Source organism: Mizuhopecten yessoensis, unplaced genomic scaffold (assembly GCF_002113885.1).
Source record: "Mizuhopecten yessoensis strain PY_sf001 unplaced genomic scaffold, ASM211388v2 scaffold1741, whole genome shotgun sequence".
Taxonomy (NCBI): domain Eukaryota; kingdom Metazoa; phylum Mollusca; class Bivalvia; order Pectinida; family Pectinidae; genus Mizuhopecten; species Mizuhopecten yessoensis.
The window spans coordinates 205,083-213,726 of record NW_018404198.1 but is presented as its reverse complement, the minus strand read 5'-3'; the positions used below and the strand labels follow the sequence as shown (position 1 = coordinate 213,726).

General features: G+C 37.2%; 1 long non-coding RNA gene across 1 annotated transcript; it reads right to left on the bottom strand.

Moving 5' to 3' along the window:
- Window positions 1-6,433: 6,433 nt before the first annotated feature.
- Window positions 6,434-8,189, bottom strand: LOC110467219. Its single transcript, XR_002464830.1, has 2 exons — window positions 8,059-8,189; window positions 6,434-7,082 (listed from the first exon to the last, which is right to left on the bottom strand). It is a non-coding gene; the product is annotated as an uncharacterized LOC110467219 (long non-coding RNA).
- Window positions 8,190-8,644: the final 455 nt, after the last annotated feature.

Below are 8,644 nucleotides of genomic sequence, written 5' to 3'. Positions count from 1 at the left end.
ATTAATATTCAAAAATAACTTTTTTTTTTACAAATTTAATAATTTTCAAAATTAATGTTTCGGCAACAACTTCGTGAAAAAATAAATAGATGAACGACTTTAAATATTGAGAGTATGCAATATTGCATAAATTAATATAAATTAACCATGGACTATATGCGCGTAAGCATATCGTACGAAGTCTGCCTCCCGCCAAGTGATGGAGACGAACTAATCGCTGTCAATGTCCAAAACCATAGGCCTGGGACGTTTCTTCGTGAGGTTCTATGGTTGACGTTTATAGTGAGAGTTCCGCCATAGACAGGCGGCCCTCCAAATATTTATAACGGGACATGGGGAGAACGAAATATTTTCCGACACTGTTACAGATCTTGTTTGAGTTTCACATAGACATATATATTACGTCTCTGGGCTTCACGACCTGGACACGCGACGGTATGGCGTCGAAACGATATCGAGCGTCTGTAGCAATTTTGCCTGAAACTAGCAATCAAATCTATAAGCATCATCTTCTTTTGGTATTGCCTTAATAACCACCTTTTCCCATCGCATAACTTAACAAAAGTCACCAACATTTGCCGGATGTTGACAGCAGACGACCTAAACAAAAAAAACACGCGTCAAAAAGCGCATGAAAAAAATCGTCCGGTCAATGTTCATCTTCTCGACCAATCAAAACTACGGAAGGTCATTTACCACGTGTGGTGTATAACTAATATGTATTCAACAGTCTGCAGGTTTATACAATGATCTGAGAGTGGAATAACACAGCGTATTGTGGTAGAAAGACATATACGTAACAGAAATACAGACAGCCATACAGACAGATATGTAACAGACATACAGACAGCCATACATGAGAGATACATACAGCCACGTAACCGACGTACAGACAGATGCGTAACAGGCAGCCATACATGAGAGGTACATACAGCCACAGTACAGACGTACAAACCGATACGTAACGAACATACAGACAGCTATACATTAGAGGTACAGACAGATACCTAACAGACATACAGACAGCCATACAGTACAGGTACATACAGCCATAGGACAGACGTACAGAAAGATACCTAACAGACATACAGACAGCCATACAGTACAGGTACATACAGCCACAGGACAGACGTACAGAAAGATGCGTAACAGACAGTCATACATGAGATATACAAACAGCCACAGAACAGACGTACAGCGGATGCGTAACAGACATACAGACAGTCATACATTAGAGGTACATTCAGCCACAGGACAGATATATAGACAGATACGTAACAGACATACAGACAGCCATACATGAGAGATACATACAGCCACAGAACAGACGTACAGACAGATACGTAACAGACAGCCTTACATGAGAGATGCATACAGCCACAGAACAGATGTACAGACAGATGCGTAACAGACAAACAGACAGCCTTACATGAGATACATACAGCCACAGAACAGAAGTACAGACAGATACGTAACAGACATACAGACAGCCATACAGTACAGGTACAGACATATATGTAACAGACATACAGACATACAGACAGCCATACATGAGAGATACATACAGCTATACATGAGAGATACATACAGCCACATAACAGACGTACAGACAGATACATGACGGACATACAGAAAGCTACACATAAGAGGTACAGACAGATACTTAACAGACATACAGACAGCCATACAGTACAGGTACAGACAGATATGTTACAGACATGCAGACAGCCATACATGAGAGATACATACAGCCACATAACAGACGTACAGACAGATACGTAACAGACATACAGACAGTCTTACAGTACAGGTACAGACAGATATGTTACAGACATAAAGACAGCCATACAGTACAGGTACAGACAGATATGTTACAGACATACAGACATGCAGACAGCCATACATGAGAGATACATACAGCCATACATGAGAGATACATACAGCCACATAACAGACGTTCAGACAGATACGAAACAGACATACAGACAGCCATACATTAGAGGTACAGACAGATACGTAACAGACATAAAGACAGCCATACAGTACAGGTACAGACAGATATGTTACAGACATACAGACATGCAGACAGCCATACATGAGAGATACATACAGCCACATAACAGACGTACAGACAGATACGTAACAGACATACAGACAGCCATACAGTACAGGTACAGACATATATGTAACAGACATACAGACATACAGAAAGCCATACATGAGAGATACATACAGCTATACATGAGAGATACATACAGCCACATAACAGACGTACAGACAGATACATGACGGACATACAGACAGCTATACATTAGAGGTACAGACATATACTTAACAGACATACAGACAGCCATACAGTACAGGTACAGACAGATATGTTACAGACATGCAGACAGCCATACATGAGAGATGCATACAGCCACAGAACAGATGCACAGACAGATGCGTAACAGACAAACAGACAGCCTTACATGAGATACATACAGCCACAGAACAGAAGTACAGACATATACGTAACAGACATACAGAAATCCATACAGTACAGCTACAGACAGATATGTAACAGACATACAGACAGCATACATGAGAGATACATACAGCCACATACCAGACGTACAGACAGATGCGTAACGGACACACAGACAACAATATATTAGAGGTACAGACAGATACGTAACAGACATACAGACAGCCAAACAGAACAGGTACAGACAGATATGTAACAGACATACATACAGCCATACATGAGAGATACATACAGCCACATAACAGACGTACAGACAGATACGTAACAGACATACAGACAGCCATACAGTACAGGTACAGACATATATGTAACAGACATACAGACATACAGACAGCCATACATGAGAGATACATACAGCTATACATGAGAGATACATACAGCCACATAACAGACGTATATGACGGACTTACAGACAGCTATACATTAGAGGTACACACATATACTTAACAAACATACAGACAGCCATACAGTACATGTACAGACAGATATGTTACAGACATGCAGACAGCCATACATGAGAGATACATACAGCCATACATGAGAGATACATACAGCCATATAACAGACGTACAGACAGATACGTTACAGACATGCAGACAGCCATACATGAGAGATACATACAGCCATACATGAGAGATACATACAGCCACATAACAGACTTACAGACAGATACGTAACAGACATACAGACAGTCATACAGTACAGGTACAGACAGATGTGTAACAGACATACAGACAGCCATACATGAGAGATACATACAGCCATACATGAGAGATACATACAGCCACATAACAGACGTTCAGACAGATACGTAACAGACATACAGACAGCCATACATTAGAGGTACAGACAGATATGTAACAGACGTACAGACAGCCACAGATTAGATATATTGTTGGATATATCATACGCAGTAGTAAATTTACATTCTCCTCTTCATTTAAGTTTATGCTTGCACAGAGCACTGAAATGTGAACATTTTACAAAAGTAAGGCACGACTTTTGTTCTAAACCCATTCTCTAATATTGTGTGGTGATTAAGAGTTAACAGAAAAAGAAGACACTGGACCTTCGATATATTTTGTACCTGCGCCTGTAAATTATTCCCTCATTTTCCTCATACGGATCAAAGAAATTTGTGATTTATAGATAGAAAAAAAAAGAGGAAAGTTCTCTGTTTTTAGATCTATATAACAAACGGACAGATACAGATTTATATATTTTTACGTACGGTGTATGTTACTATAACAAACGGACAGATACAGATTTATATATTTTTACGTGCGGTGTATGTAACTATAACTAACGGACAGATACAGATTTATATATTTTTACGTACGGTGTATGTTACTATAACTAACGGACAGATACAGATTTATATATTTTTACGTATGGTGTATGTTACTATAACTAACGGACAGATACAGATTTATATTTTTTTACGTACGGTGTATGTTACTATAACAAACGGACAGATACAGAGATTTATATATATTTACGTACGGTGTATGTACTATAACAAACGGACAGATACAGATTTATATATTTTTACGTATGGTGTATGTTACTTTAACAAACGGACAGATACAGATTTATATATTTTTACGTGCGGTGTATGTTACTATAACAAACGGACAGATACACAGATTTATATATTTTTACGTATGGTGTATGTTACTTTAACAAACGGACAGATACAGATTTATGTATGTTGTATGTTACTATAACAAACGGACAGATACAGAGATTTATATATGTTTACGCACGTTGTGCGTTACTATAACAAACGGACAGATACATATATTTTTACGTATGGTGTATGTTACTATAACAAACGGACAGATACAGATTTATATTTTTTACGTATGGTGTATGTTACTATAACAAACGGACAGATACACATATTTATATATTTTTACGTACGGTGTATATTACTATAACAAACGGACAGATACACAGATTTATATATTTTTTACGTACGGTGTATATTACTATAACAAACGGACAGATACACAGATTTATATATTTTCACAATTTGTGAGCTACGTTTCTGGATTATAGCGCGCAGTCGGACTTTATGTGGCGTAAAGTTTTAAAATTTTCATGTTAAGCATTGTGTTTCTACAATAGTAAAATGTTGGATCAACGAAAATTTGACAATAGTTGCAGCTTGTCTATGTCATTCATAAACTGAATGTGTCCCACATTTCCTAGTCCAGTGACTGCTAAATAATCCTTATCAGTGTTACTTTTTGCATCTAGCTATGCTTTTGGTGTTGTATCTCAAAACGTTTAGTCCAACGCCACCTAAACTTATATACCATACAAGTAAATACAACTTTTTGTCATAAAGTGTTGGCTAACCGGAAGTTAAGGGGAGGTAACTGTATGACGATAAAACTACAGAACAATAAGACAGTGGTCCTTAATTCAATTACTTATCCTAGATTGAACAGTTCAGCTCTTTTTGTACAAAAGTCCGAGAACAGTACCAACTAAACCTCGACTTACATTTATGAACTACCTGGTGATTGCTTCAGATTCTTAAACGACGATTATACCACTAGACTTTTGTAACAGACACTTTAATAAGTAAGTTTTGCATTCAGCTAATATATTTAAAAGTATATTACCTAGTCCAATTAAATTTCCACTGTAAATTCATCTTCAGAAGTACATGTACATTTTACTGTTGTATACATGGATCATAAACTGTTACATGTAATTTCGTCCAGATATAAATTTTGTGTTTTGTTCCGATTCTCATTGTACTATTTGTGGCTAAAGAGGCAAAACATATTTTATGGATTTTTTGTTTATATAACAAATACAAAATAAAACTTGTGTATTATGACACACTGAGTTATTCAACCAATATGTCGGATTCCACAAGGTGTCCAATTAGACAGATTTCATTGTACAGGCACATTCCACCCGTGGTAAAGTTCAATTTTACGAATCAATCTATTGCAAGCAAAAATTGTTGTCTAAATTGTGAATATATTTTTTGTTATCTTGATTATTAGTACTTATAATTTTCTATTTTCAGTATACAGGACCGCCATCTTGATTCAGAACTACATGCTTGATTATCTCCCTTTGCTGACTGTGGATTTCTATGAATTGAAAAGAATCGTGTACAAGTTGATACAGAAAGATCACTGCTATTCCTGATTCCGACTGCTACCAAACACTTAATTAGACGTGAAGGTAGACAAAATAGATGATCATTAAAGATTAGCTCAAGTTGCCAATTATGTAATATCTTTTCAATTCTACTAATTAGCTCGTTACACCACAGAACCAAATGATCCCGAGACCCTGTAAACATACTTATTTTAGCAGTATAGTTATTTCTTACATAACGTACTTATAATCATGACTGATTCTCCAACTCTACATCTGCCAAGTTCAACATTTTCCTTCACAAAAATATTATATTAATCATCATTTTTTTAATTTAATTTTTTGCTGAAATAAGTATGTTTACAGTTCCCAATCAAACCAAAGACAAATGAATTTTTACAAAATCATAACACAAAGACATGGATTTTGGCGTAAATGGCTCACCGCCGAATTTATTAAATTATCTGTTTTGTTTTTATTTTGCTTATTATTCGCCCACCGGTTTCCGGGACATACCTTCTATACTATTCCACCTGGAGATGGGGGAGTGCAGAGTGCAAGAAGCAGGTCACTATGACCTCACTGTGACCTATGCTTCGACATTTGACCTTAACTTTTGAAAAAGTTTGTCCGGGGCATATCTTCTATTCTATTTCACCTGAAGTAACCAGATTTGGTGAACAAGGACATCTTGGTACATCATTTAGTGTACTTTTTGTTAAATATAGAAATCATAACCGGTGGAGGACTATGGATTGCCTTGTTTTTTTAATGATTTTATTTTGCCACCTAAGTTAGATCAGAATATGCTGGAGAGCAGGCTACCCAACCCTACCCCCATTTAGGAGGAGGGAGGTAGGTTTTCCTTTGGCTCTGACCAGCTGGCAGTGTTGTCTCACCTCTGATCGTGCCCTCAGTTACATATTAACAAAGCAAATCGCTTCAACCATTAAAAGGATAAATGACCTTATCTCAATGCCTATAATAAGAAAACATCTAGATGTATGGCGTCTGATTCTCATTACATAATATTCTATCAAAATTGTTCAGCAGTTATTTAACAAGATAATGTCTGAATTTGTATAGGACTACATGCTAATGTAACTTAGATAACATGTCACTGAATAGTATGACATAGAATGATGTTGGCAAATCTAAATAAAAAATATCAAAAGCACTCTTTTTCAGCCAGTGAATAGATACATGAACTTCAGTTGTTATAAATTTACAATCTACGGTATTTCATAATTTTAGGGTCAAATGTTCTTAAGTCACTTGGTTTCTGCTATCTTGTTGGCACAGTTATAGTAAATGTCCCTCTATACGAATTGGAATATTCCTCCTTCACAAGTTACAAATTCAGCAGCATTTTGGTGTGCAGATACAGATGCTGTGGATACCAAGTATTCAGGACACGTGTTGTAATTTACTGAAATGTAAAATAAGAACGACTTTAAAAATCTTTGTTAAACATTAGCTTATGACAAGAAATTCAGTGTTTAACACTTTGCTCAAGCTCACATACTCGTCATAGCAATAACTCATTAAGTGAAAGAGATCAATTAGAATTAGGTGTGGAACATGTACCACCCTGTGATTTTAGACCTTGGGTCAAAACATGAACAGAACATCACTATAATGTGTTCTGTGAGAATGTCTCTAACGATTTTGTGTTTTAAAGTGTCAAAGTCACTCTCTAAATAATATGTTATCACAAATTTATATCTGGCCAGATTTTGATTAAACTCATTAAAATGTATCTATCAAGTAGGAGAGTACATTCATATGCAATATATAAACAGAATGTTATACATGACTTGTTTGCAATGTCTTGGTAAAGCTAGATTCAATTCACCTTACCTAAACACTAGACTGGCGAAATCCAATCTGATCACGAGGATTTAATGTATGCACATTCTGCGTATTGCCGAGTTATCTTCTCTTGGGAGCAGGTATCGATTGTTACGTCACTTGTTTGTGAGAGGAACGTCATCATTTTTGAGAAAACTGCGTAATTTTCTCACACAGACCAATGACGTACAATCAATACCTGCTCCCAAGAGAAGATAACTCGGCAATACGCAAAGACGGAATTCTCAGCATCTCGATATTGTATTATCTCCTGTAAGGAAAATATAAACACTAAATATTATTCATTCTGATTTTGAAAAGCTGGATGCATTTCTGTTGCACCAGTATAATGCTATTTACAAGGTTAATTTTGTCTTAATCAGGTCATGAGATGTAAACAGATATATCGGAGTTACTAAAATTAGCAGCGTTGTATTTGATGACATGATGAAGTTGTTAAAAACTGCTTTGATGATCAACATAAATTATCAAAACATTTATTATCAGAGAGCTTAGGACTGCGATAGCAACAATATATGTAATGCCAACTGTACCCTATTAGTTGGGAGTTGTTCCCGCCAACATCGAAACTGGACTCAGGTACGAGATCCCCTTCGGGTTGGTTATGCAAGGAGCTATTATGTGCAAGTGATGGTATCAAGCTCTAGTCTGTCGTGGCGCTGTCCTTGTGTATTCTGTGTGGGTGGTGGTATCAAGCTCTAGTCTGTCGTGGCCGTGTGTATTCTGTGTGAGTGGTGATATCAAGCTCTAGTCTGTCGTTGCGCCCTCCGTGTGTATTCTGTGTGAGTGGTGATATCAAGCTCTAGTCTGTCGTTGCGCTCTCCTTGTGTATTCTGTGTGAGTGGTGATACCAAGCTCTTTTCTGTCGTGGCGCTGTCCTTGTGTATTCTGTGTGAGTGGTGATATCAAGCTCTAGTCTGTCGTGGCGATCTCCTCGTGTATTCTGTGTGAGTGGTGGTATCAAGCTCTAGTCTGTCGTTGCGCCCTCCTTGTGTATTCTGTGTGGTTGGTGGTATCAAGCTCTAGTCTGTCGTGGCGCTCTCCTTGTGTATTCTGTGTGAGTGGTGGTATCAAGCTCTAGTCTGTCGTTGCGCCCTCCTTGTGTATTCTGTGTGAGTG